Consider the following 10,344-nt stretch of genomic DNA (forward strand, 5'->3'; position numbering starts at 1 on the left):
TACTTAATTTAGATTACATTAGCATTATTTCTTATACATGTTATATCATCTAGTTCTTATAAATCATTTAATCATGTTTATCATTTCTCTTAATATAACTTACAATTTACACTTTAACATGAGTAGCTAAATCTCTTAGTCTAAGGGCTAGGGGAGCCATGTAAAATCAAATATATAACATGATAAAATAGATTAATAATAATATTGTTCATATTGCTTCTATCACATGCTTGTGCCACAATGTTTAATCTTTGTTTAGGGCCCTATTCATTTGATTAAGTTTGTTTATTCGTTCTATAAGTCGAGAGGCACGGAATTGAATTAGACTAAGCATGTATAGTAGGACGACCTAGTCATGGACGAGAGTTTCTCTAGGACCCGGTCTATGGTTGATGCTAATATCGTAAGATGGGTATCTTTAAGCCTAAGCAATTGACAATGTTATTAGTACCAAGTTTATCATGATCATATATTTACCTTTGCATGTGTGACCCGAACCCCTTAGACTCTCTTTTATTATATATTTTACATCATAATTATTATTAATCATCAATCAACCAAACCAAACCAAATCATAATCGACCTTGATAAGAATCTAACCATAGCAATTCACGACGTAATTCCCGTTTCCTTGTGGTTCGACCCCTATTACTACATTTACTTGTGTTTAGGGAATTTATCTTTGCATAGGCACGCGACAAGCCTATCATATGTCATATGAGTTTACCCGATAAGTAGTATCAAACCCAGTGCAATCTCCATAGATTGATACATATCAAAACAGTGAGCAGGTGACCAAAATATATGTTCAAGAGCATCAACCGTATAATCAAATTGAAAATTATGATTCTTAATCTTAGCTCTCTTACAATGTTCAAGTAGATCCATTACATCATTGTCTAAATTCTCTCGAATTTTACTGAAAAAATTATGCACATCTTTCCGGAGAAATGGCAGATCCCTGTGTTTCACATTTTTTTGAAGCTCCTTGACACGCCTTATTTGCGTAACTGAGAGTCCGGCTTCTTTGTATAACATAAGTTGTTGTTCGTCTTCTCTAGATATGTTACGATACGAAGGGAAAAAACGCACTTGCATAGGCGACAAAAACTTATGGGTATGGTGTGATGTAAAATGGGTAACATGCCATTCTTCGGGGAAAATGTCACACGTCTTCTTCAAATTTATCCTCATGGCAGCCTTACAACCACACCTTGTTGATGGTTTATTTCGTTGCTCTTTAGAAGGTTCAACAATTTTCTCATTTGGAAATCCTTCTCGATGACAAAAAAATCTCACCTAATCATTTCCCCATTCTTATTGACAAATCGACCTCTTCGAATTGAAAACCCATTATTTTTAGCAAAATTTTCGTAAAATTTATACGCCTCTTCTTCACTAAGAAAACATTGACCGATAAAGGGTTCAAAGTCGTTTTGGCAATTGCCATCAACAATGTTATTCATTAATGTTATTGGTCTTTCCGTCTCATCATTAGTGAAATCAAAAACAGTATTATTTTCCAATTCAGTTACTTCATCCTCCGGATAATTGTTCAAATCAATACAATAAACCATATTAAACCTACATTAACAAATCATATAGAAAACAATCAATTAGAATCGGGTAACATTACGTCATTGAGATCAAAGTAAGATAACAAAAACAATGAAGAAACAAGGATACGTTTCTTTTACCTAATTCCTAACTTTAACAATTAACAAAATTTATCAATATTATTTATAATAGACTGAATTAAAAAGACTTGTAGAATATAACAAAACATAAGAAATAAATACATACCTCACAATTTTTTCCATTGAAAAAGGACTAGCAGGAACACTACATTAACATTGAATGGAGTATGGTGGAGGCATATTTTTTGATACTGTAACGTTTGGTGAAGAAATATATTGTTAGTGTAGAGTTTTATTAGGAAAGAATAAGGGAGGACAGAGAAAGATAATATACTAGAGGTAGTTTAATATAATCTCCTAAAATAAAACATAGATAATATAATTTATGTTCTTATCATGTGCCTAGGAAAGTATTATTGTGTGCCCTTGGGGCACACAATAGAAAAACCGAAAAAAATTAAGAAAGTGAGTAGATATGAGAGGTATTAGTACCTTCATTAGCCAACGAAATGTAGCTTCGCGCTCATTGCGAAGGAGACCACAACCAAATAATATAGTTCTTCCATGATTGTCGATGCCAATAAAAATGCCCAAAGGCATGTCATATGAGTTCACCCGATAAGTAGTATCAAACCCAGTGCAATCTCCATAGAGTTGATACATATCAAAACAGTGAGCAGGTGACCAAAATATATGTTCAAGCCTATTTTGAGCATCAACGGTATAATCAAATTGAAAATTATGATTCTCAGTCTTAGCTCTCTTACAATGTTCAAGTAGATCCATGGCATCATTGTCTAAATTCTCTCGTTGAATTTTACTGAAAAAATTATGCACATCTTTCCGGAGAAATGGCAGATCCCCGTATTTCACATTTTTTTGAAGCTCCTTGACACGCATTATTTGCTTAACTGAGAGTCCAACTTCTTTGTATAACATAAGTTGTTGTTCGTCTTCTCTAGATATGTTACGATACGAAGGGAGAAAATGCACTTGCATAGGCGACAACAACTTATGGGTATGGTGTGATGTAAAATGGGTAACATGCCATTCTTCAGGGAAAATGTCACACGTCTTCTTCAAATTTATCCTCATGGCAGCCTTATAACCACACCTTGTTGATGGTTTATTTTGTTGCTCTTTAGAAGGTTCAACAATTTTCTCATTTGGAAATCCTTCTCGATGACAAAAAAAATCTCGCCTAATCATTTTCCCGTTCTTATTGACAAATCGACCTCTTCGAATTGAAAACCCATTATTTTTAGCAAAATTTTCGTAAAATTTATACGCCTCTTCTTCACTAAGAAAACATTGACCGATAAAGGGTTCAAAGTCGTTTTGGCTATTTCCATCAACAATGTTATTCATTAATCTTATTGGTCTTTCCGTCTCATCATTAGTGAAATCAGCAACATTATTATTTTCCAAATCAGTTACTTCATCCTCCGGATAATTGTTCAAATCAATACAATTAACCATATAAAACCTACATTAACAAATCGTATAGAAAACAATCAATTAGAATTGGGTAACATTACGTCATTGAGATCAAAGTAAGATAACAAAAATAATGAAGAAACAAGGATACGTTTCTTTTACCTAATTCCTAACTTTAACAATTAACAACATTTATCAATATTATTTACAATAGACTGAATTAGAAAGACTTGTAGAATATAACAAAACATAAGAAATAAATACATACCTCACAATGTTTTCCATTGAAAAAGGACTAGCAGGAACACTACATTAACATTGAATGGAGTATGGTGGAGGCAAATTTTTTGATACTGTAACGTTTGGTGAAGAAATATATTGTTAGTGTAGAGTTTTATTAGGAAAGAATAAGGGAGGACATAGAAAGATAATATACTAGAGGTAGTTTAATATAATCTCCTAAAATAAAGCATAGATAATATAATTTGTGTTCTTATCATGTGCCTAGGAAAGTATTATTGTGTGCCCTTGAGGCACACAATAGAAAAACCGATAAGCGATTTATCAGTTTTGCGAAAATATATTATCGGACCTGAAATTTCATATACATGGTTAATAAAATTTGAAAAAGGGACATATGATATAATTTTGGGCCTGAAGTTCCAAAAGAGTTATAGTATAAAGATGAGCGATATGTCCATATTGTAACTTTGGCCTGAAGTTCATAGTTTTGAAGGTGTATAATAATTTTAACACCGTCTCATCAGTACAATATTTTCATATTGTATAAGTGTAACTGGCCAGAAGTTCACGTGTAAATGCTAGTGGCCAGAAGTTCACAGCTACGATTTTTGAACCGCAAAGTGTTTAAAGCGGTCTTTTTTTGAAAGACAAATTTATTTACGAATTAATTCTTATTCACTTGATGTTGAACAATATAATGAGATATGAAATTTGATCCATTCCTGGAAGTGAATGTGATATCTCATAAAGACTCTGCCGGTGACAGAGATCGAGAACATGGCATTATGATAAGCCTAATGTTGCGGCCTAAATTGAACCTAATAATGTGGCATTTGATGAGCCAACTAAAGAAGCCTTAATTGAGCTTAATGATGTGGCCTTATCAAGCCAAAATTTGTTCATTGAAAGAAATGAAAATTTCTCATGAAAGTGAATATCTTATGAAAAGTCATGTGAGAATATGAGACTCGTATATGCAAGAGTTTGATATGAGAAAAGAAAAAAATGATATACGAGCTGAAATTTTGATATTCATACTATGACCAAAGTTCATAGTGTTTACATATACTGAATTATGACATGGAGTTCATAATGTTTACATATATTGAAACTGTGACTTGAAGTTTACAGTATTTATAAATTCTCACATTTTATAAACTGAGTATTATTTTGAGCATCAATATTAAGAATGAACTCGGTGTTTATACATGGATGTCTGCAAATTATGCGACACTTTTGGAAAATTCAAAATCATATCAAACCGATTCAAAACATTCCCTGGAGCGAATGAGATATCATGTTTTGAGGATGAAATTTTTTTATCTTTCATACAAGTAATGTAGTCCTATAGACACATTACATAATAAATTTAATTAGAGGCCATTATTCCTTGAGAATAATATGGCATTGTTTTACTCGTCTAATAAAAGTATGAAAATATACCACAAGCAGCGGTTACGTATGAGGATATAGATATTTTCATGAGTTATGTGTTTATTTTAAAACACTAATATTCCATATGGAATAGGACATTTACTTTAGTCCTGAAATAAAAGTGATCATGTGACCAATATATGATATATAGTGAATGGTTGAACAGTACAACTAATTTGAGAGTTGTTGAATATTTTATAAACCTTGAAGGGAATAATTAATTCCTAAGTTGAATTTTGGCCAACTTACATGTATTATTATGCTAGCACATTCAAGGTTGCGATAAGCATGTGTATGTCATCATTGTATATGTTGATGATTATAATTATTTGTCATATTAAAATACTCAAAGAGGAATATATAACATTGGAATATAAATGAGTCTTGCCTATATATATGAGACACCTATTGTATCATATGTCACATCATTTATCCGGTTGAATAAAGTATTGATAACTAAAGGTTTATCATGAGAAATACAGTCAGCTAAAAATGTGGCGTGTGATAAGTGAAATTATTGACACACATCCAATTTTTATTAAACATTGTCATGTATTGTGGGCAACTTAGAAAGTTGTCAAGAAGTAATTCTGATGTGACATATTAAAGCCATCCGGGTTCTTATATTATACCGTTTTGATAAACCTGAAGTTTATCCTAAAGAAAATAGAAGTGCTGAAAACTCTCTCGTGTAAATTTATTAAAGGCAAGACATTACATGGAGATTAAGTATATTTGATATTGGAGATCTAACAACTACTCAGAGTATAATAAAGAACTTAAATGTTCGTGTATGGATTGACACTATATTGAGTGGCTTATAGCCACATAATAATTTTTCTGAGTAGATATTTTGTGGAAACCACAGTTTGATTATTAAATGAAATCGTTAATCTCCGAATCGGGCCATTGTGATTCAACACATTAAAAATCCAACTGCATTGTATTGTTATTGTACAAAAAATGCCCCTAGAAATTCTCATCGGTGATATGAGAAATTAAGGTCTAAGGTGGTTATGGTTTTAACCATCTTAGGGGGAGAATGATAAGGAAAAGCCGGTAAAAACAAACAAGTATATTATCCCCAACTGAATCTGAAGTTCAACGATTTTTCTTCAATATGAAATACATCAAGTAGAGGTTCATGGAATTAGAAATGATGATATTCATTTGGTTATGAAGATGTATTATTATACCACTTTGATCATCTTATCAAAATGTGATATGTTCATACATTGAAATCTATGATTTAATTATAGACAGATTATCCCTATATGTGGCATAGCGAGCTATAAATTAGTCATAAAAAATATATGTAATGAAAAATTAGATTCTTGCCAAATTGAACAATAACCACACGTGAAATGTAGTGTGAGAATCATATCGGTTCACATATTTCAAGTAATAAGAAAATGGCAAGCATAGGCAGTTGGTACTCCTCTAGAGTAAAGAAATTTGGATGTCCTGGAAGTGACATAGATATCTGAATGATACTAGATGGCCTATATAGAAAAGGAACGGTACCATATATATTCAGATATCACCGATTCTGTACTGACAATATCGCGAGATGTTGAAATTATATCGATATGTTTAAGGAACCGATATGCATTTAAGCACGGAATTTAATAAATGGACTAGAAAATGGGGATCTCATATGTAAGTTTAATTTTGATTGTTGACATATAATCTTTGATTATAAATGAGCTCATGGACCTGAAGTCCATCCATTGACCTGAAGTCAAATGAAATTATGAATATTGGAAAGAAAATTGTACAGTTTGCATTATCGAGTCATCATCATGTGCATATATATAGTAAGTTCATAATTGCATTTAGTTTTACTATATACATTATTATTATTGGATTGTTTTAGAATATGTTATTTAGAAATTTGTTTCCTATTATATGCATGCACATGTTAATAACTGTTTAAAAAAGATAAATGTTATCTTATGAGATACTCCAATGAGGATAACTCCCTATAGGAGCCTCTTATAAACGATCATCAAATGATGATGTTTGATTAATTGAGTTTTGGGAACTCGTGATTATATATGATTCTCTACGACACGATTGAAAGGTTATCGTGATTATTTCCAAAATGGAATATTCAAACTCTAGTAGAGTTTATTTGAAGGAAATTATTATTGTCTCAACGTGAAGGTTGAGCCTATGATAATTCAGATTTAAATGAACTTCTTGCTAAACATATGAAATTAGCTTATGGTCTAAAAGTACCATAACGATTGGAAAATAATCTAGTTAAAGTCTATAATGAGAATATCAATCCATACATATGTGGTTTAGCAAAGAAAATCGCTCAAAGGTATTGGATGATTTATTCAATAATTATCGGACTAATTCTCCTTAAGACAAGGATTAAGGAATGATGGCTACGCTCTTTTTCCCTTCGACTAGATTTTTTGTCCCAACGGTATTTCTTAGCAAGGTTTTTAACGAGGTAGCACTATAAGCGCATTATTATGCTATAGTTTAGTCATGTCATGTCATCGTGATTGATTAAGATGGCAATTGTTCTAGACATATAATGTTATGTCATTTATTGAAGAGAAATTATATCACTATTGCGGAAGTATTAATTGAAATGAAGATCCAAGAATTATTATGAAATGATTATATTAAGACTGTGAGTTCTCAAAGAAATATGATATCGAAGCTGCCATGGATTTCTATTGATCGAAGATGCAAGTTTATTAACCACTATGGGTACTACTTCAACAATCGAGAAGTTATGCCAAATCATGGATCATTTCAAGATTTATCAAGTTATGTAATCATTAGGGGGAGTAGCACGCGTTGTACTCTTTTTCCTTAGCACTACGCCAAATAAGACCTTCAATAACGGTCAAATAATGCAATTACCGTTATTAAATAGAAACACGGAACCGTTATTGCAACGACTGTTGTTAAATATATACCACGGTTGTATACAAACACGCGACCGTTATATAACATCAATAACGGATCTATAACACCGTTATCACAACTCAAGAACCGTTATAAAACTGTTGTTAAATATGTTTATGGCAACGGGTATACTTTTAAGAAACCGTTATTAAATATTAATAACGGTTTCAAACCCATTGTCATAATTTACTCTTGACAACGGTTTAGTGATTCAAAAACCGTTGTTAAATATTATATATGATAACGGTTCATTTTGTTATCTTATTTAATTAAATGTCAAAATTTAACAACGGTTTTATTGCGTGCTAAACCGTTGTTATATTTATCAGTTGATGAAACATTGACAACGGTTCTTCTTAAATAAACCGTTTTTAAGATTTTGAACTCGACAACGGTTATCGTTCGTTATCTTATATTTTTGGCTGTTTGAATGGGAGGAAAAAGATGTCAACGGTTATTTATCTAAATAAAACAGTTGTCAAATAATTGTTTGCAACGAGTTGTTTTTAACCGTTATCGTTTTTAATTTTTTTTTTAAAAATGATTTTAGCTTGTTGTAGCAGTTGCTAAAATGCTATTTTTTCAAAGAATATTTGTTTGTAGCATTTGTTGGAATGCTATTTTTCACCATTTCTTCTGAAAATAGCATTCCAAAGAAATTTGTCGCAAAAATTCAATCCTACATCAAAATATTACACCACGTGATCAATTAAACCTAGTTTCAAAACAGTACAAACAGGATGATCAAAAGCCATAAAACACAACTTCCTCAAAAAACAAAAGAAGGCAATACACAGTGGCTCTATATATATACACACACACACACACACACACACACACACACACACACACACACACACACACACACACACACACACACACACACACACACACACACACACACACACACACACACACACACACACACACACACACACACACACACACACACACACACACACACACACACACACACACACACACACACACACACACACACACACACACACACACACACGTATATAAAGCATGAGCAAACTATTGAGACTCTGCTAATGAAACAACATAACTGGCCCACATATTTCTCTTCTGATTGATGTCCTCTGGCGAATATTCTGGGGCTTTGTTGAGTATTAGTGGAAATTACAATTCAAAATATATATAATCAAAATAGATATAATACATGGAAGTATATAGAATTGAACTCAATTTACGTCTGAAATAGTTTTTAAATCACACTAACCCGTATCGGAATGGTAGAAAGTTTTCCGTCGATAACCTTCCACATAGACTGACAAACGTAAAAGGTGCATTGTTTGTCGTCTGGTGCTTTAGGAGACTATTATATAAATCACACACAAATTAGCTGAATTAGATAATCAACCGCTCGCATAAACATTAATTAAATGATACGAGTAATTATTAAGAATACACTTATTATTGGCGTGATAAAATTGGGATCAGTGTTGCTTTCATATTTCCCAAGTGGACATAATCTTTTTTTTGCTTCAAAAACACTAGTTCATAAATATACACTCATGCCATTGTTATTTGCATATATATGGCTCAAGTCATACAATAACAAATGACATTATTGAAGGTTGTAAACTTACTCAGTTATCATCCTTACACAACTGTCAGAGGGTTTGCCTTCGCGAGAGTCAATCCAAGATTAATCGTTTACTGTTTCTACTTGGATTGCCAGTAGCATCCAATGCTTCCTATTCATTTTGGGACATTGAACTGTTAGTTCATTTACACGCATTTAAGCATGTTAATAATAAATTTATAGAACCGTGATTCATTACAATAATCACGTACTATACATACATATTCTCATTGTAAGGGGCAAGCCATAGTTTTTTGGACGACATCAGCCGACGAGCGATACTATTGATTTGTTCTTCGTATGAAATTCTGTGCACAGAGAACGCCTTAGGACTCAAGAATCCGTAGGCGTGAATTGGGACCTTCCACTCAGCAAACTGATTATTGAGGTACCTATTACGCCACATAGAACGAAGATTGTTTTTGTAATTGATAAATTAAACAAACATCTTTATTCGTAAATGGAAATGACTAAATAGTTTTATTAATAAAACTTACTTTATCCAATTCAAAATGTGAACAGTATCTAAATTATCAAGATCGACAAATTCCATCAGTTGCTTCGGCTCCAGTATTGCTATATCAGCTGTGCCCATAATTTCCTCTTCAATGTTAATCATGACTACATCCCTTGTAGGTGACCTCTTTACAGCCAGGTTGTGCAAAGCCTTCAGCGAAGCAGTTTTCATCTTTTTCTTATATTCACACGATTCATAATAAGAATCATAAGCAGGCTTGACTGCAACAACTTTCGTTAATGTAGTAGTAATCGCTTTAGCTGCCATCATGGCTTTGCTTAAGTTCTCCAAATGTAAAGATTAAAGTACTTAAGATATGTTAATATTCGTACCCTAATCTATTTAAAGAACAAGTAATAATTAACATCTGCATATAGGTACCTCGGGGATGACAACATTGATAAGGTTGGCAGGCCATTGCACATAAAAGCTTAGGGCTTCTTTCAAATAAGTAACCTCCTTATTAGGAAATGGTACTTTTATTTCCCCATACTCGTCGTTATATAATTGGGACACTTCCACTTTCTTGCAATTGG

Source organism: Silene latifolia, chromosome 10 (genome assembly GCF_048544455.1).
Source record: "Silene latifolia isolate original U9 population chromosome 10, ASM4854445v1, whole genome shotgun sequence".
In the NCBI taxonomy this organism is placed as follows: domain Eukaryota; kingdom Viridiplantae; phylum Streptophyta; class Magnoliopsida; order Caryophyllales; family Caryophyllaceae; genus Silene; species Silene latifolia.